Raw genomic sequence first — 19,259 nt, 5'->3', positions numbered from 1 at the left:
ACTGAAGGATTCAAACTTCCTGATGCCCAGAATGCCGTTTTTCCATGGGAATTTGGGAGGGGAGCTGGAGGATTTGGGATTCCTGGTGCCCGGAATGCAGTCATCCCATTCTCCAGTTTTGGTGGGAATATGACATTGGAGCTGGAGGATTCAAACTTCCTGACACCCAGAATGCTGTTATTCCATGGGAATTTGGGAGAGGAATGGGAGGATTTGAAATTCCTGACACCCAGAATGCTGCTATTCCATGGGAATTTGGTGGGAATTTGGGAGAGGAGCTGGAGGATTTGAAATTCCCAACACTTTGAATGCCATTATTCCGTGAGCATTTGGGAGAGGAGCTGGAACATTCAAAAATTCCTATGCCCGGAATGCCATTATTCCATAGTTTTGGGGGAAATTTTGGAGGGGAACTGGAGGATTTGATGCCTGGAATGCCATTATTCCATGGGAATTTGGAGGGAGAGCTGGAGGATTCAAATTCCTCATGGCCGGAAAGCCATTATCTAATGGGAATTGGGGAGAGCAGTTGGAGCATTCAAAATTCCCAATGCCTGGAATGCCGTTATTCCATTAGAAATTGGAAGGTAAATGGGGGGATTGAAAATTCCTGACGTCTGTGCCTCTCATGTGCCTTTGCAGCTGCCAAAAGTGCAGTTTTGATCTGTGCTAATCATGCTCGTGTCAAACATTGGCACCAGTGCTTGTGCATTTTGATGGGAAAAAAGCATGACTCAGTTTTGCTTGTTCAAAATGTTTGGCAAAGTGTTTGAAAAAACCATTGTCAGTTTGTCGGCTCTCGCATTTCCTTCTGCCTGCCATGAATCCTGGAAGTGAGGAATGAACCCTGATATGAGAGACAAAATATTGGTTAGTTCTGAGTGTCAAAATTGTAGAAAGACATGAAAGCCAACAATATCATTTGTAACATCCTTTAAAACTGATCCTTCTATTCTTTTAACAATACTAGCAATATAAGATAAATCTGTAATTAAATTCAAAAGTTCTGAAAAGAGCTGAAATGCTCTAAACTACTGCAGCCAGTTCAGCAATCTGAGGAGAGCCCTCTATTGTTTGAACATCTGACTTTCATGTTTGTGTTGTTTGATTTTGCCATACTATTACTGATTTGTGTGTTTTCCCTGCTCCATCAGTGAGGAGAGTTATAGCACTTAAAGGCTCCTCACTTAGAATGGGTTTTTCTCTAAAACTTGCAACAATTTGTGGCCTGGGTAATGAATAGAACAAACACCTGAATAATTTAGCGATGCAATTTGCAAGTCTGAATTTTGCAAAGCCCAATCAACCCTTTTCACAGGTAAATAAATAAATACAAAATCTTGGCTTGCCATCGTTAGCAATCTCGTTCTGGCTCTAATTATGATTTCAGCTGTCATCTCCATGGTTGTAAAAATTGTTTTTGGAGACCTATAAGGAAGAAAAACCCACTGTGTGATTAACAAAGGATCTTTCTCAGAGGTGTTCCATTGAAAAATGAGACCATAAAGTTGCATTTTTTCTCCTAACACTGCAAGAAATGCACTGTCTACGGAATTTATTTCTAGCTTTACAAGAAAAGAGTAAGATGTTGGAGTCAACCAAACTAAGGCATAGGGTCAGCTGGACTTCATACCAAACAAACCAAGCCTGATCTTCAAGGTCTGGGAAACATTCATCTAAATCAGGGCAAGCCTCAGATCTCCTCCCAAGAGCCTTTGGAGTAGTTATGCTCATTAGTCCAAGTTCCACTCCCCTATTGGTTACATGTGTTCCATATAGAGTATGGTTTCTAGAATGTTCCACCCCCAAGACTATATATTGTTACCTCTTCCTTGTTTGTGGCCCTTGGAGCTTCTCCCTATGTTGTGTTCTGTTCCTAAGCATAGTTCCCATTTTTATTTCTCATTAAAAGTAATTTCCTTGTTGGGCACTCCATTGTTCCCTCTCCTTCTCTCCTATTTTGCACCACGTTCACCCTGAAGTCAGGGGACCCAAAGGTTTGTCACAGCCACCCTCACTGCGACAGGCAGTGCCCGGAGCACTGTCAGGCAGTGCCGGGATCCCGGCTGTGGTTCTGGTCCCCACAAGTGAGGAATGGCAGCCCCAGGCTCAGACCCAGGCAGAAAGCCAACCAAGGGAGAGCAGAGGGAGGGCACCCTTCCAGTATCTCTTGGGCATGGCCGCAAAACAGCCCCTGCTGCTTCTTCCTCCACCTGTGTTTGGGCTGTGCAGGTGGCAGAGCCAGCCAGGTTGTGCTCTGTGTTCCAAAGCCTGTTGGGAGCGGGCATGAAAAGCGCTGTGTGCACAGCACAGAGTCCTGGAAGGTGCTGGCAAGAGCATCCTGCAGGAACAGGGCTCTGGTCCCTGGCCAGGAACAGCCTGGTTTTGGTGCTGTGAGCGCAGGCAGGAGCTGAGGCAGGTGAAGAGGCAGCGGGCAGCTTGTGTTTTTAGAGGACCTGGGGCTGCACGTCTAAACCTGCACCTGGAAACTCACTTGGGGGAATAGGAGCTAGAGCTGGAGTGCCTGTCCTGAAAGGACCTGAAGTCATTCAGCCTTGCCAGCTTTTCTTAAGGGTGTGTTGGTGTTCCCTAGGAAAGCTGCACATTTGGGGAAACGCCTTTGGAGGAAAGGGGCTTGCTTCTCAAGGAAAGAGCTTCCCAGGGAGCTCCCAGTGAGGCAAGTGTGAGTGTCCCCCTCTGGCACTCTTCTGTGCTCCTTTCAGTCCGTGAGGCCTGTTGAACTTGGCAGAGGGGCAGGGAAAAGGCAGTGAAGTGTAGGTTTGGCATCTGCCTGGACCTGTGGAAACCAACCCAAGCACCTGCAGCAGGGTGTATTACACCCTTTGGACAAAGGTGTGAGCAGGAGCATCTCTGTCCAGCCATGAGCCCCAAAGCCCTCTGTGAGAGCTGTGAATTAAAAGGCCTTTACACACAGACTTTTCACATCTTTCCTGTCTGCTGTGTTTCAACTCTTGGCAATATGCATTTGCCTCCTGCTTGGTGGGAGCTGCTGTGACCCAGGGCAAGCACAGAGTGCGGATGTATGGGCCAGGGAGCGCGGAGAGTCTTGGCTGCTCTTGGTGTGTCCCTGGCCTAGGAAAAGGCCTCCCAAGGTGTCCTGCTCATTGGCTCACCCTGTGCATCTTGGAGAGAACAAGGCAGGGATTTCTGGCAGCTGGGAATCAGCCAGCCTTAAAATGGGGGTGTGTGGTGGAGTGAGCCCAGCTGAGACAGGCTGAGAGAAGTCCAGTGCTCCTTGCTCCTCTCTGCTGAGCCGGGAGAGTTTGTCTGCTTTCGGCATGGCCCTGGCTGTGTGTCAGGGCTGCTGCGTGGACACGAGACAGCCGGTCCTGTCCCGCTGGGTGCCAGCGGTGCCTGGCAGCAGCCCTGCATCCACATCAGGATGCTGGCCAAGAGAGGCCCTGGAAGCTGAGGCAGCTGATTTGAAGCTTTTGCGGATACGCACAGGGGATGGCCAGAAGCGTTCCCTCAGGATACAGCAGTGCTGAGGGGTCTCCCCAGAGCTGCCTGATGCCACCCACTTCTTGTGGCAGCAGTGTCTTTCCTGTGGGATGTTCTAGCTCCCCCAAGAGTGAAGAAGGAGCGGGAGAAAGAGCTTGCCAGGCTGCTCTGGATCCTTTCCCAGCAGGCCTGCCAGAGTGGAGAAGTGCGAGCTGAGCGCAGATGTGCCCATGGAAGAGCCATGCACAGGAAGGCTGGCTGGGAAGGATGACCCAGGAACCATAGGCCTGTCAGGCTGGCTTTGCTCCAAGCCAGGGAAGGCCTTGGAGCAGATCCTCCTGAGTGCCATCCCACGGCAGGTGCAGGGAAGCAGGGGCCCTGTTGGAGGCTGGGAAAGCTCTGCGGAGGGACGGGCAGAGCTGGGGGTCCTGGCGGGCTGTTGAGGGCTTCTCTGGGGGTGTTTGGGGGCTGGGTGTTGGGGAAGGAGTTTTCTGGAACGTGAGAGGTCTGGGCTGGAATTTGAGTCCCTTTGAAGGCAGCATCTGTGCTTTGGCACAGCTTTGGTTCTGGAGGGCAGAAAAAATCTCTGTGACTATTTCTTTTCCTGGTCCTGTTTCTCCTGCAGGGAACAAGAGGGGAGAGCTGTACTTTCTTGGCCACTTAGATATCTGTACTGGGGGAGGATTAGGCCTTTTGCCATCTACTCATTTGTTTGGGTTACTCTTGTAACGCTGAGTGGTCTTTCATTTCTTGAGAGCTTTTATTCCTTTAAGAGAATGAGAAGATAATAATCCCTTCTTGGAAAGCACTTGCCAATCAAAGAACGGCCTTCTTTTTGGCTCTGTGTAGTGTTATGTTTGGTCAAGTGACTTCCAGTGGATGATGTTAAGGCAAAGGAGTTGCTGCTTTGAGAAGGGAAGAAACTTCCAAAGCATTCCCATTCTCGTGGCTATTAATTGGAGAAGTTTGCAACTTTTGGAAGTACTTGAGTTGCTGATGTTTGGAGCAGTTGCAAGAGATCCTGTGGGGCTGCCTGAGACACCTGGGTGCAGGGATTGCTTCCAGCCTGGGCCACTTTGGCCGGGCTGGGGGCGGCCCCAGGGCAGGCGGCAGTGTGTGCAAGGGCCCTGGCTGGCACGCTGCAGCAGGGTCAGCGTTGCATGGAATGGAAGCCGGTGACCAAGGGCCCTATGTGACACGTGGGAAATAGAAGCTTGCCCGGGTGCTCGGAACAGGCGACGGGACAGAAGGGGACAGAGCGGTGCCATGAGGAGCCCCTGCACAGCGTGCTCCTTCTCGTCTCAGCCAGAGCTTTTCTGCAGCGTTATTCCTCCAGCTGAGCTCGAGGCCAGCCTGCGGGACTCTGTGACTCGGAGCTTTCCCGAGGCGTCTGCCATTCCTGTGGCCAGCGCCATCAAGTCCAGACGGTGGGATTTGGTCACCTGAATGGCTTAGGAGGAGTCTCCTGTCATTGTGGCAGGAGCCCTCAAGAGCAGAGTGCAGGACTTGCTGTCCTGCAGCCTTCCTGAGGCTTGTCTGTCACAGGTGCCTTGAAGGCACAAGTGCAGTTGTTGACTTGGCGATATCCTGAGGCATCTCTCTTGAAGGCACCCTCAAGAACAGACTCTGGCATGGCAGCCAGATTGCCCGGCTTGTTGAAAGTGTTCAGGGGGGGAAAAAAAGAGAATCCCTGGAGCCGCCCCAGCACAAGAACCTGAAGACCCGGAGCAGATCCAGACGCTGCAGGATGGTGAGTAGCAGAGCTGGGCCACAGGGCTGATGGCTACAGCCAGCGTGGCCCCATGCCATCCCATCCCATGCCCTGGGGACATGCCCATGGACAGGATGGACAAGGGGCAGAGCAGACAGCCCGCAGTGGCCGCGCTCCATCACCTGGGTCATGCCGAGGCTCTCCCTGCCTGGGGAGCGCAGGGCTGGGCTGTGTTCTCCGGCCTCTCCCGCAGCCCCTCAGCTCTGGCTGCGCTCGCTCTTTGCCAGGTGCAGCCCTGGAGAAGACACAAGAGCAGGAAGCCGGCCGTGGCCGCTTGCGCAAAACCCTGAAGGTACCTGCAGCCACCCCCAGCTGGGCTGGGCCTGCTGTCCCTGCTCAGCCCAGCAGCACGCTTGGAGCATGCCACGGAGCATGCCTGGCTTCCCTGCCCTTTATTCTCCTGCAGATGTTTGGGAAATTGCTGCGCATTCGACGACGTAGAAAGGTGGGCCCCACGGCAGCTGAGGGCACAGCCCAGCCTGCCTCGGGGCTGACCGAGCTCCAGGCAGAGCCTGATGTCAGCCCAGATTGGGCTGAGCGCTCAGAAGACTCTGAGGCTGCAATGAACGAGGACAGGGCAAAGGCAGACAAGGCAGCAAGTGAGGATGTGGCCGTGACAAACAGCAACACCGCCGAGACCGAGGATATCTCAAATACTGGCAGCAGGCCCACTCTCACTGGGATTCATGCTCCCACTAAGGATCTTGTGGTGGACAGTGCTGCTCCTTCTCAGGAGCAGGTAAGCAGCCTGGGGCCGGGCCTGGAGGCCTGCCAGGATGGTGTGTCCCCTCAAGCCGTGGTCCCTGGGCCCCCTCAGCCTTTGAGGCCAGCAGAGTGTGGCGGGAAGGGAAGCACTTCTTGGGGGAAGCTGGGCAAGTTGCTCCTTTGGACAGCACTCCAAATCTCCCCCATGCCTCCTCCAGGTGCCGGCCCTGGTAAGAAACATCCACCAGACTCTACTGTCCCATGGCACTATGGATGCCACGCTGCACAGCCACATTGTGAGGCTGGCTGAAGAGCACCCTGCCGACGTGGTGCTGACCCTCCTGCGCTGTGCCCCAACATGTGACAGGTGCGGGGCCCACGTGCCTGGAGAGCTCAGGGCTCAGCAGCCTTTAGGGCCCGTGGCCCTGTGCAGCCTGTGCTATGGGGTCTGCTGGACAGGCAGAGAGGTCCAGGAGCCTCAGGCCCCTCTGTTTCCCGAGCCTGCTGCCAATGCTCCCCCCTGCCCCCCAAGGCACCGGGGCTCTTTCACCTGCACTCGCACAGCTGCACAGGGCACGGTACTGTGACTGAGATGCCCCTGACACAGAGATCTGATCCCACAGAGCTGCTGCGAGGATATGGAGAAGCATTGGCTCGTCAGGAGTAACAATGGAGAAAGTGCTGCCAACACTGGTCCGTGTAATGGAGGATTGGCCACTGCACAGCGCATGCGCCTCTGCTGGGGACGACAGGGACGTTTTTGCCCTGGCTGTGAGTTTCTGGGCCCATGCTCAGGGCCGCCAGGTGGCCTCTGCAGTAGCTCTCAGTGCTCTCAGTGCCGGAGTCACTGGGCTGAAAGCTGGGCTAGGGGCAGGCTCAGGGGGCACCAGGCCCGCTGCTCCTCCTGCATCTGCCCTTGGGCCCTGCCCCATGGACACCTTGGCACTGAGCGCTGTCTCTGGCTGCTTCTTTTGCAGGCAGCTCTGGTGACTGTGCAGGTGCTCGGGTTGCTCAAGGCCATGATCCCTTATTCTGAGCAACTGTTTCTGGCACTGCTCTTCCATATTGTCATCACTATGCAGCAGCCGCCAGCAGAGGAAGTTGATAGCTTCTGGAGAGCGTGCCAGGAGGAGCAGCGCCTTCCCATCATGCTTAACAGGTGCCAGTCCTCCTGTCCTTGCCATGCCCTTGTGGCCAGCGCCAGCGCTCCTAGTGTGACCTGGGCTTTGCTCTGCACACAGGTTTGCAGTGCAGGCCATGAAGGTTCTGCTCTGCCGACCGCGGTGTGAGCACGTGGTGATGTCTATGGAGCGCAAGTTGCCTGGGAGACGCTGCTGTGTGCTGACAGTCAGCACTATGCCATGGCTCTGCTGGCCAGGTGAGACCCCCTTGTCCCCGCTGTCCCCGGCATTTGTGCCCTGTGCTCCAGGCAGTGCCTGTGGTCATGGGTCACAGAGGCTCATCACTGAGGGACGGCCAAGGAGCCTGGAAAAGGCTGGGATAGGAGAGTGCCCAGAAGGGGCCACCTCCCAGAGCAGCCACATCCCCTGCAGCGATGCTGGGGAAAGACCAAGCCTCTGTGAGTCAGTTCTGGGAGAGGTTTGTCCCCCACCTCAGGCTCTCGGTGCCTTTTTTCCCCCTGCCAGGGAGATGCGTTATGACTTGAGCCCACTGTGTTCCCATGTGGCATATGGCCTTCTCCTGCTGCTCAGCAGTGAAAAGCCAAGCTGGGATCTGCACTTGCTGGCATTCTGTAGAGAGCTTTTTGGATAATTGGTTAGCTGAGAAAGGACATTCTGATGTGATACTGATGGATAAGGGTAAGAGAAACAAGCTGAGAACTGAGCAACCGGTGCCCAATTACTGACGAAGGTCACAGTGACCTTCTCTAAAACGGGAAGACGGGGGAGAAAATTGCTTGCCAGAAAATGTAGCTATCCCAAGGTAGAGAAATTAGAAGAATGTACACATAGAAGCAAAATAATTGTTAAGAGATAGAAGTAGGTGTGTTTGATCTAAGTGTGCTTTAACCAATAATGAGCTCGGCTTTTGCAATATGTATAAGCTTCATTAACACTAATATAAATATGTGTAGAGTTTCAATAAACTTCGAAATTTGCTATTCATCGCATATGGTGTGTTGCATCTCTCCCGCCGCTATGACAGCATTCCTTGTGGAGGTGAGCCTGGTGGCCAGCAGTGCCTGGCTGAGCTGCCTCGCAGCTCTCTGGCCTCTCAGAGCCACAGCTGCCTGGGCCAGTGCCCACGCCCTGTGCTGCTGCCTGGGCCTGGCCCTGTGTGGTTCTGGGCTCCTGCTGGATGGCTCCCCTGTCACTGCCCCGTGCCTTTCAGGTCCTCAAGTGCCTGCACTTGAGGAAATGTGCTGGCACTGTTGTGAAGATGATGTCAAGTTGCCTGCAGATGGAGTGCAGGGAGCGGCGGCGCCTGGCGCTCAGAGGCCTGGTGGTGCTCAGCAGGGAGCCCTGGATGGTGAGAAGGGGGCTGCGGCTGAAGCTGTGCTGTGCAAAGCAGCCCCTTGGGCGTGCAGGGCTTCAGGAGCTGAGGCAGCTGCTCCCAGCTCTCCTGCCTCAGCTGCCCCAGTGCTTTGGCTCAGGCCTTTGGCCTGTGGGCCCTGCAGCAGCAGCAGCAGCAGCAGCAGCAGCAGCAGGGTGGGCTTGCAGTGCCAGGGTGGTGTTGGCGGTGCAGCCGGATGTGGCTTTGCAGCGCAGCCTTGTGTTCCACCCAGGCCAGGAGAATGTGCAGCCTGTCTGCGAGCCTTCTGGAGCTGCTGGGTGAGGCCGATGGAAAGGTGGTCAGCATGTCCATGCATGTGTTGACAAATGTGCTCCAGGCAGACATGCTGGTATCCAGCACCACTGCCCCCAAGCTGGCTGAGGCACTGCTGCTGCTCTTTGACCACGTAAGGCTCTGTGTCCCCAGCTGCGGGCACTGGCTGCTGCCCAGAAACTTTGGCCAGGTGAGCGTGGAGAATTTGGTGTAAAGGCTTGATCCTCTTGCATTCCTCCAGGACAACAGCTATGTGCAAGTGCTCTCCCTTGAGCTCTTCTTCAGGGTGATGGAGTCGGTAGTGGAGGAGGGAAAAAAGCCCCTTGCGAAGATTTTGAGCCAAAGCCTCCTTCCACTCTTTTTCCAGTGCCATGATGAGAAGCAGTGTGTGGCAAAGGTGAGGTTTTGTGTGATGCTGGTGGATCTTGGGGAGGGGGCTGGGCTGCCTCCTGCCCTGGCACCTCCAGGAGTGCAGCCTGGTGCAGGCCTTGGCACAGGGATGTGGGTCCTGTGCCTTGGCCCGTGGGGCCATCTGTGGGTGTCTGGTGCCCTGCAGGCCTCTCGGGAAACGCTGCTTGGTGTGGCCAAGTTCCTGAAGAGGAGGAAGCTGAAGCAGCTGGTGAAGAAGAGGCAGCTTTCAAAGTTCAGCGAGGTGCTGGTAAGGAGGGCCTGGAAGCCCCAGGCTGAGGCTGGAGAAGGCCCCTGAGGGCGGTGCTCAGGGTGCGGGGCCGGGCAGCTGTGCCCCGGCCGCTGCTGCAGGCAGAGGCCGCGCGGGCTCTTCTCCAGGCTCCCGTGGGCCCGAGGCGGGTGCCCATGGAGCCCCGGCCCGGCGGGGCTGCGGGGCGGCACGGCGGCTCCCCGGGCAGCAGCCGTCCCTCTGCCCCCTCCCCTCGGGAGCCCTTGGCCAGCGGCTGCTGTGGCCGCGCCTCAGGGCTGTGCGGGCAGGGGAGGCCGGGGCTGGGCGCAGGCAGCGCCCGGCCCAGGGGCTGAGCCCGCGCCAACGCTTCCCTCCTGCCAAACGTGCTCTGGAGCCCCCGGACAAGCTCTGGCAGAGTCAGCACAGAGCACCAGCTTTCCTCAACATCGCAGGGCAATTCAACATTCCCAGAGCTGCTGTACGAGGGCTGGAAAAGGAAAGAGGAGTGAAAGGATGAGGGTTGGCAGGAATTGTGGCACAAAGCCACCAGAGATGCTCCTGTGGACCCAAGACCTGCCTGAGCTCGGGCGCTGCCTTCCTCCCATTCGGGATCATGGAGAGCGGTCGCGGGTGTTGTGCAGGGCATGTGCCTGGCCCCGGGAAACTGCTACACTGCCAGTGGGCACCGGGATCCAACCTGCTGCCTTGGCGGCTTCTGCCCACAGCCGGTGGTGGTGCCGGGACCGATTGGTGGCCGTGAGTTTGCAGAAGGAGCGATTTGCCCTCCTCCCTCCCGCCCGAGGCCGCCATGGCCCCTGAGGGGATGGAGCTGGAGCGGGGCGCCCCCTGCTGGCCGGGAGTGCTCCCTGCAGCGCCCCCTGCTGGCCGCGGTTATAACTGCCACAAAAACCAACAGCGCTGAGCGGGAGGGAAAGTTCTGGGATTCTGGGTTTGTGTTGTTGGTTCTGTTCTGCTTTATAAATTTCCTACTAAAGAGCCCTATTACTTTTCTTACACTTTTGCCTGGAAGCCTTATCATTTTTGAAATTAAAACAAATTTTAGACATGTGTCTTCTTTCGATTCCAGGAATGTTCCTACTTTCCATGGCAGATATTTCTCTTTTAAATGAGTTGCCAACTCCTGGGTTCCAGCGTGGATGAGACAGACAACCCAAGAGCAGACACGGTCAGGGAGTGTGCCACCTCATGGTCTGCCTTTTGAGCCATTAGGGCCACCAAGGGCCCTCTCCCCAGCTGGCACTTCTGGTCATGTGGACACTCAGGAGCTGGCTTTGGCAGAGTGTCACACTGTCCCCAATGTGCCAAGGCTGACAGACTGATGGACAGACGGGGCCCTGTCTCACCAAAAGCAAGGCCTGACCCACCCCTGCCACATGGAGGTGTTCCAAAATGTCTCCAGACATCAAACTTTTCCTGTCTCTGACACCTCACCCTGTGCCATGGCCTGATCCTGACTGCCCTTGGAATGGGGGAGGCTCTGGAACCCCCCCAGGGCCTTTGTGACATCATGGTGTGGGGAACACAGCAGAGGAGGGGTTTGGGACAGAGAATCCAGAGCCACCTGAAGGCCACTTCAGAACAAGGAAGGTCCAGGGCCCTGCCAGGTTCCCCTAGTGGAGAAAATGTGCTGGGGCAATCATCTGGGATTTGCCTCTATTTTGGGGGCTTTCCCAGGAAATCATTCGTTTTCTGATCCTTTGGACTCTGAACCTTGTTGCTGTTTCTGTTGGTTTAATTCTCTCTCATTGCTGTTTCAGCAAATTGTTCTTCTCTCAGCCCTTTGGGATGTTTGTTCCCCCACGGGGAGCAGGAGGGGCAGTTTTTAGTGGCAGCACAGACACGAGTGGGTGCCCATGGGTGGGGACCCCCAGTGCCCCCAGTTCCCCCCAGTGTCACAGCACATTCCCGTAGATGTCACCGGGTTCCCGCGGTCGCCCTGGGGTCCCCGCAGCTCCGCGTTGGTCACCTGGGGATCCTGGAGGGTGGTGGCACGGGGGGACACTGCGAGAGACACGGGCTGTGGGATCTGGGTGGGGTGACACTGGTGGGTGACGTGTCCCTCTGTGTGTGTCCCCCCTGTACTCACCCCCTGCCCACTTGGTGACCACGACGTGGGTGTACAGCACCTCCCCCTCCTCTGGGGGGGCCGGGGGATCCGGGGGGGCCCTAAGGGAATAAAGGGGATGTGGGGGAGGAAATGGGAGGTCTTGGGGCGTTCGGGTAAAAGGGGAGAGTGTGGTTTGAGCCTCCCACTCACCTTTCCTGCTGCTTCCTGGCAGCTGCAAAAGAAAGAGAGGAGGAGTCACTGTGGGGGTCACAGGGCCCTGACCCCTGTCAGGATTGCTGAACCCCCATGGGATGCCCAAGCGTCCCTGAAACCCCCCAGAATCTGTGAACCTCTCCAGTGGTCCCAACCAAGTCAGCCTCAAACACCCAAACCCAGCTGGGACAAAGACCACCCAAATACCCCCAGGGCCCCTGAAAGAACCCTCAACATCCCTGCAGGACCATCCAGACACTGCCCAAACCCTACAGGACTCCCAGCCAAAGTCACATTTCTGGGTCTGTGGGTGCCGCCCTATCGCTCCCCAACTCTGGGGGCCTCTACAGCTCCCTGGGACCCCCGTCCCCCATTGTCACCCACCCAGGCGGTGCCACTGGTGCCAGGCCACAATGACACCCACGAGCAGGAGCAGGAACAAAAGGGCCCCACTGACCCCTGCAGCCACTGCAAGAAACAGAGGGGGACACATCAGGGTCACCCATCACCCCCGGGGTCTTGCATCCCTGAGTAACCCTGTGTGACTCCACCTGTGACCCTGTGTTTCTCTGTGTCCTACGCTGTCGCCTCCAGGGCCAGCTCAGGGCTGAGTGCCTGGAACACGCGGTGCCCGTCCTGTCCCAGCTGATTGCTGGCCATGCACTGGTAGGTGCCCGAATGTCCCACATCGATGTCCCTGAGCTCCAGGAGGGGACCCTGAGCCACCTCCTTCCCGTTGTGCAGCCAGATGAAGGTGACAGGGGCTGAGCCCACCTGCACTGAGCAGCGCAGGGTCACATTGTCACCTGCACGCACCTGGTGTGATGGGGGACTGGGGATGATGGTGGCATTAGCCACAGGCACTGTGGGGACATAAAGAAGGCTGGCACTGGGTGAGGTGGGATGGGGGTGCTGCGGTTGGGTCACCCCCAGCCCGAGGGTCCCGCTCACCCAGGACGGTGACATTCAGGGGGTCACTCTCAGCCACGCTGTCCCCATTGCTGACCCGGCACCGGTACTGGCTGCTGTCATTGTCCCCAACGTGGTGCAGCTCCAGGTGGGGGCCGGTGCCCAGCAGTGCCCCCGAGCCCTTCTGGTGCCAGGAGAAGGACAGGGGACCTGACCCTGCGGCCACCGTGCAGCTCAGCACCAGGCTGTCCCCGAGTGCCACCTGTCCCCTGGGGGGCTGTGCTGACAGGGACACCCCCGAGAGCGGGACCCCTGTGGGAGGGGGTGACAGAAGGGGACAGTGAGGGACCTGGGGGGTAAGGGAGGGGAAGAGGGATCCCAGTGAGGGAAAGGCTGTGAAGAGACTGGGGGGTCTTGAAAGGGACTCCAAGGAAGGATGGGGGGTCAGGGAAGGGACACGTGGTGAGGGAGGGGGCTGAATCCAGGGAGGGTACAGGGACCCAAGGGAGGGTATGGTGAGACCTGGGGAATGTGACGGGACTTCAGAGAGGGGGGAGGGGACCTCGGGAGGGGTGAAGGGACCCAGTGAGGGATGGGGTCTCCTGGCACTGATGGAGGTCCCCAGACAGTAATGGGGGACCCGAGCAGACCATGAGGGCTCCCCGTGCCCATCCCCGCACTCACTGTGCACCGTGACATGGAGCCGGGCTCTGCTATTCTGCACGACCCCCCTTGGAGTGCACCTGGCAGCTGTAATTCCCCGAGTGGGAGACCCCCAGAGCAGGCACCAGCAGCTGCAGGGACCCCTGCAGGCCCCCCACCACCTGCCCGTCCCGGTAGAACACGTGCAGGAGGGGGCTCGGGGCTGCAGGGGGCTGGGGGCGCTGAGGCAGCTGAGAGTCAGGGGGGACCCCTCGGTGGGCTTGGGGCGACCCTCCAGCACCAGCACCGAGAAGAGCTCAGGGAAGGAGAGGGGAGGTGAGGACTGTGACTCTGAGTCTGCTGGGAAGGGGCTTTGGAGGTGTCAGGAGATCAGAATTCCAACTGTGGGGGTGCTCACCGTGCACTGTCACTGGCACTGGTGCTGACCGTGAATGAAAGGGCTTCACAAAGCCACTGCAGCTGTAGTGACCGCTGTGGTGCAGCTGCAGAGGGGACAGGGACAGCTCAGTTCCCCTGAGGGACCCCCACAGATCCTTCTCCTCCCGGTAAAATCGCACCCTGGTGTCCGGGTTGTCCTGCCGGCCCCGGCAGCGCAGTGTCACTGTGTCCCCCTCCAGCAGTGCCCGTGCTGGCACCTGCAGCACCAGCTCATTTGTGGGACAGGAGGGTCCCATCTCACTGAGAGGCTTGAGACAGGTGCAAGGAGGGTCCCCATGGCACTGGGGACATGTGGGTGCACTGGGATGAACTGGGATGTTCCTGTGTGCAGGGCACCACACAAGGGGTGTGAGGCCACCCACAGACTGGAGCTCACCCAGATCTATCAGCGGCCACCCAGATGATTTAAGATACCCACTCACCATCTAAGACTCTAACGGGGGGGCTGTGCCCAGTGCCAGGCCTGTCACACGTGTAGGTGCCACTCTCAGTGACACTCAGGTGGTCGAGTCCCTGCTGCCCCCAGCGCTGCCCATCCTTGTACCAGGTGGTGGCACCAGCGGTCCCCAAGCCCTGGCAGGTCAGTGTCACCCGGTCCCAATGCACCGCCGGCCTCCAGGGGGCTCCACCAGGAGCTAGGTGGTCTGGGCACCTGTGGGTGACAGGGGACACCAGCCTGCCAGGGCCAGTGTGGGGCTGGGGACAGTGGGGTGGGGCCATGGCATCCCCCAAGGACTCACCAGCGAGGCCGAGGGTCTGGGCTGGAAGGGAGAAGGGACAGGGCTGGGTGGGGGTGGCACCATGGGGACAGAGGCACCGGGGGCACAGGGTGTGGGAGATGTCCCCAAACTGTCCCCGTAGGGGACAGCAGTACATTCCTGTCCCCCTTCCTCTATCCCCACAGCCACCCCATGGCTCTGGTGACCTCACGCTCTGGCTCTGCTTGCATTGGAGACCTCAGGGGACCCTGCAGCCCCCCTGTGCCCCCTCCCCTCACCATCCCCAGGGTGTCAGGCCCGTGCCCGGGGCACTCACCCCACAGGAGCAGCGCCACCTTCCCGGCCATCCCGGTGTCCCCAGCCATGTGCACTGGCTGTCACTCGCTGCTGTGGCCACCGCTCCCCTGGCTGGCGGCTCTTCGGATGAAGGGGAAGGAAGCGAGGTCACGTCCATCCCCATGTGTAGGCGGCCCTTGGTGGGGGCAGGGTGGCCACAAACTGGGGACAGGCTGGGGACAAGGCTGAGTGGGACAAGGTGGGACATGGGGTTCCCAGGAGGGGGGGGGCTCAATGGGTTTGGGGAGCCAGGGATGGGTGTCCAGGAGAATGGGGGGGTCCCAGGGATGGGGTCCCTGAACAATGGGGGTCCTGAAGAGGTGGAGTCACCTAGGATTGGGGTGGGGGGCATGGAAATCCCTCTCCCCCAGGGCTGGGGAGACTCAGGGATAGGAATCCTAATGGAACGTGGGCTCCAGGGATTTGGAGTCATGGGATGGGGGTTCTTTGGATGTGGATGATGGGAGAATGGGGGAGCTGAGAGGATGAAGGTCCTGGGGGATGGGAGATTTCAGGGCTTGGAATGAACAGGACAGGGTTCCTGGGCCATGGAGATCGTGGGGAATGTCAGTACAGGGATGGGGCTCCCAGGCAATGTGGGACATATGGAATGGGGGTGCCATGGTTGGGTTCCCAGGGGAACGGAGGTGCCAGGGATGGGCAGTGGCTTGATGGACACAGGGATCTCAGCTCCTTCCCTGGGTGCCTCAGATTTTGGTGTGACCCAGGGCCCAGCACTGCCACCCCTGGGGTGCTCATTTCCTGTGCAGGCATCACATGGGGGTCCTGGGTAGCTCTGCCTCTGTGCCCTCCCCTGCCCTTGACTTTTTCCTCTCTTTATTTCTCTTTTTTCCTTATTTTCCTCACTTTTGTGCCAGGTGCCCTCTGCCCCCGTTCCTGGCTCAGCAATCCCGGGGAGCACCTGAGCAAGGAATGGATTGGGGGGAGCCAGGGGAGGAGAAAAATGGGGAGCAGGGGGTGCAGGGAAGGGTGGGGAGGCTGTGGGGGATGGAGGTGTTGGGCTGTGCCCCCTCAACACTTTCACCTCCTTTTTCCTGGACAAGAAGGAAGAGGCCGTTTGTGCTAAGAGTCAGATGGGAAAGGGGCAGGTTCTGTCCTGGGGTGGCACATCCAGAGGCTCCTGTCCTGGGGGGATCCTGTCCCAGGGGGTGACACATCCTGGCATGGGGGCTCCTGTCCCAGGGTGTGGCAGTTCCAGAAATGTCCCTGCACATTCCTGGCTGGGTGCCTGTCCCAGGGGTGGCACATCCTGGGGACCCCTGTCAATGCAAGGCTGGGGCCCAGCCATGGCCCAGCCCCACTGCACAGGGATGGCCATTGCCCAGCCCTGCTCTGCCCAGCCCCAGGTGGCAGCCAGCACCTGAGGGTCCCCCCTGCCCCCTTGGCTTTGATTCTGGCAGCTTTAGAGCTGCTGCAGAGGTGAGAATTCTGTGGGTGAAAAAGGCCCTGTCTGTGGTTTGTTCAGCCCTGCAAGAAGCACAAACCCAAAGGGAGCTCAAGCAGTGGCTCTGTGAGGGCCTTTAATGGTTTTCAGAGCAGGGCTGGCTGGAAACTGCCCCTGCAGGGGCAGCTGTGAGGGAACCAGTCCGGAAATGCAGCAACTGATTATTTGTTCCTGTCCCCAAGGGACTGAGAATACCACAAAACAACTGCAAATCCCACACCAATCTGCTCAAGAAGCTGACCTGGACCCTCCTTCTTGAACAAAACCTCCTGCCCTTTGGAACCTCATGGAAAGAATGTTTGTGTTCTGGATGTGCACACCAGAAGAGAGGGAAAAGTGTGGAAATATTGAGCAGGGGCTGCACACAAGGTGCTGGGGAACAGGGGTGTCACAGCAGGAGCAGGGAGTGCCCAGGCAGGGGAATTCAGGGCAGGCTGGAGTGGATTTACCAGGGAATCAGACCCTGAGGAACACAGGGGCATTTCCACAGCTTCTTGTGCACTGTCCCAAGCATGGACAGAGCTTCTCCCCTTCCTCCATGGGAAATCAATCAATTTTCAGGGTGGGAACGAGCAAAATAGGAAGAGTTCCTAAATATGGTCCAAGAAAAGGTTTCCTTAGGGGCTGGGTTTCTGCCCAGTAGGCAGGGAACAATCCCATGGAGCTGGTGGACACTCAGGGAGATTCCACCCTCTGTGTTATCCACAAGCAAACGCTGCTGTGGGATGCACCAAGGGGCTCCTAAAGGGAGCCAAAAAGTCTCATTTCTTTGTGATTTGTTTGTGTTTTTATTGTGAGGGACTTGTTGGGACAGAAAGCGTTATAAGGATTCTACAAACCAGAGCATTTTATACCTTGCCAGTTTGATTTTTGCTGAGTTTGTTCTTTATTAGGAAAATAACGGTGTGGGAAAGATTTTTGCTTTTATCCTATGGATGTGTAATTTTCTCTGAACCAATTGGGCATCAAGTGTTGCCTGGGATGGCTGAGCCAGGAAATGGGGGGACCTGACCCTGGGGTGAGTGCGGCAGGGACACAGAGACTCCCAGGACAGCCCTGGGGTGCCCCAGGGTGGGGACTGTGCTGGGCTCTGGGTCACCCCAAAATCTGAGGCACCCCAGGATGGAGCTGTGACCCCCATGGCCACGCAGCCACTGCCCATCCCTGGCACCCCCATTCCCCTGGGAACCCAACCATGGGAACCCCATTGCCTTGGTCTCTCCTCCCTGGGGACCCCCATCCCAGGACTGACATTGCCCAGCCCCACCATTGCCTTGATCCCATCCCATGGGCTGCTTCTTCCCCGGAACCCCTATTCCCGAGGGTCCCCTTTTTCCCCCTGCACCCCCAGCCCTGGCACCCACTTGCCATGACCCCAAATCCCTGGGGACCATGTTCCCACAGCACCCCCATCCCTGAATGCCCCCAGGCATGGAAACCCCAACTCCACTGGACCCCCATTCTGCTGGACACCCATCCTTGGTTCCCCACATTCCCTGAGCCCCCCAGTCCTGCCAAGACCATCCCCCACCATGTCCTCAGGCTGTCCCACCATGTCCCCAGCCTGTGCCCATCTTGTGGCCACCCTGCCCCCACCAAGGGCCACCTCCATGTTGGGACAAGATGTGACCTCGCTTCCTTGCCCTTCATCCGAAGAGCCGCCAGCCAAGGGAGCGGTGGCCACAGCAGCGAGTGACAGCCAGTTGTCACAAGCCGTCCTCACGGATGGGTTTCGTGATGGTTTGTGATCTCAGAGTGCAAGAAGAACCAACACGGTCGAAGGGGGTTTGCAGTGATAATCAAAACAAATCACCTTTATTGAAATAACCACAGTTAAAATGCCTTGGGGAGGAATTGGGGGAAAGGGAAAAATAAAAGGGAAAAGAGGGAGGAAAAAGAAAAAGGTATGTAGCTACCAAACGTAGTACTGCGGTGTCCTTTGGTGTCCAGCCGATGGAGTTCACCAGGTCACGTCCAGGGAAATCTCAGGGGTGCAGCCCATCTGCACTCTAATAATACCCTTTTTTGATGGGGGGAGGGGAATAGATCTTGAAACCAAATCAAAGATAGTCTATTGTATCCTTGGGGAAAAGAATGGTATTTGGAAAGGGTACACACAGTCCATATTCTCTGTAGTGGGCGAGAGCCATTGTCTTCATGGTCCAATGCTCCCACCTGCAACATCCATCTTGCTTTGGTCACCTTGCCTCCCCCTGCACACCTCCCTGGTTGGGGGTTTCAGTCCCAGGCCTTGGAAAGTATGAGAGGGGGCCTTCTCACATAGGGGTTTCATGTCTGGGTTTTTCTCTGCTGAAGAGGCTTCTTACATTTCAGTTTGTCTGTCACAGTGATTGCAAACGAGCCAGAGGGGTCTTCTTAGGAGGACCAGCCAGAACTCAGGAGAAGTTCAGCCAGGCCAAGAGAAAAATCCCACAACTATTTTTGCAAAAGGTCAGAATGTCCTTCTTTCTTCTTGTTGAGCTCAGTGTAGCATATAGTAAATACACCTGTGAAAACAAAACTTTGACAATGCTCTCAGGTCTCACGGCCTGGCTGGCATATGACTTTCTCCTACAGGGCTAGACAGGGGGGTCTTTTCTTCAGTGTTCCCCTAATGATGATCATGTGGCAGATGAGGGATATTTCAGACAGACTCTCACACCAGTCCACATGGCTGGCAACACTGGGATGGCTGGGATGGTGATGCTGTTCCTTTGGGGTGAGTGCCCTGGGCATGGGCCTGAAAGCCTGGGGATGAGGAGGGGAGGGAGCAAAGGGGGGCAGCAGGGTCCCCTGAGGTCCCAAGTGCCAGCAGTGCCAGTCCGTGTTAGCCACAGTGGACATTGGTTGGACTGGGGATGTAGGGTGACTTTGGGGACAAGAACAGGGGGCCAGAATTTGGGGATGGGGATGTGGGGACAGGAATGTGGGGACTGGCACCTTTGGGCTCCGGTAGCTGTGGGGATAGGGTGGGGGACAAGGGAACTGGGATGCAGGGACAGAAGGGGACACGTTCCTGTTCCCAAGGTATCTGTGCCACACAGATGTGGTGCACAGGTGGCTGTGACACAGAAATCTCCCCCTGC

The sequence above is a fragment of the Agelaius tricolor genome, unplaced genomic scaffold, assembly GCF_023055355.1.
Source record: "Agelaius tricolor isolate 1412-34295 unplaced genomic scaffold, bAgeTri1.0.p SCAF_52, whole genome shotgun sequence".
NCBI lineage: Eukaryota > Metazoa > Chordata > Aves > Passeriformes > Icteridae > Agelaius > Agelaius tricolor.
The sequence above is the reverse complement of the archived record's forward strand: the minus strand, read 5'-3'. Positions refer to the sequence as shown.